Source organism: Penaeus monodon, chromosome 27 (assembly GCF_015228065.2).
Source record: "Penaeus monodon isolate SGIC_2016 chromosome 27, NSTDA_Pmon_1, whole genome shotgun sequence".
Taxonomy (NCBI): Eukaryota; Metazoa; Arthropoda; class Malacostraca; order Decapoda; family Penaeidae; genus Penaeus; species Penaeus monodon.
Window position 1 is genome coordinate 35,105,366 of NC_051412.1, and position 432 is coordinate 35,105,797.

Consider the following 432-nt stretch of genomic DNA (forward strand, 5'->3'; position numbering starts at 1 on the left):
GGTTTCCCCCCGTCTTTTTACCTTACCTTACTTTATCCATTTTGGGGTCTTCTTCTCTTTCTCCTCACTTACGATTCGGGGTTTCCGGGTTTTCCCCCTTCTTCCCTTCTTGTTTCCCGATTTTTTTTAAAGGTTTCCCAAACTCACTTGGTTGCATTTTGTTACGGTTTACCTTTCCCCAAAATTGCCTTGCCTTGATTTTTAAAAATACCACTTTGTGCTCTTTCCAAACTCTTCCATGTTTGTCTTGTTTCCCAAAAATCTTTACACCATTTTTTCTCCCCCCACACCCCCCCCCACAAAAAAAACCCACCCCCCAAGACAATTGCTATTTTATTTTTTTTTTTATGGAATTCTGTCTTTCAAGTAGGTTATTGTATTATTGAGGACGGGAGGTTAAGGGGCAAACCCCAAAGCGTGCTTTGTAGCTGT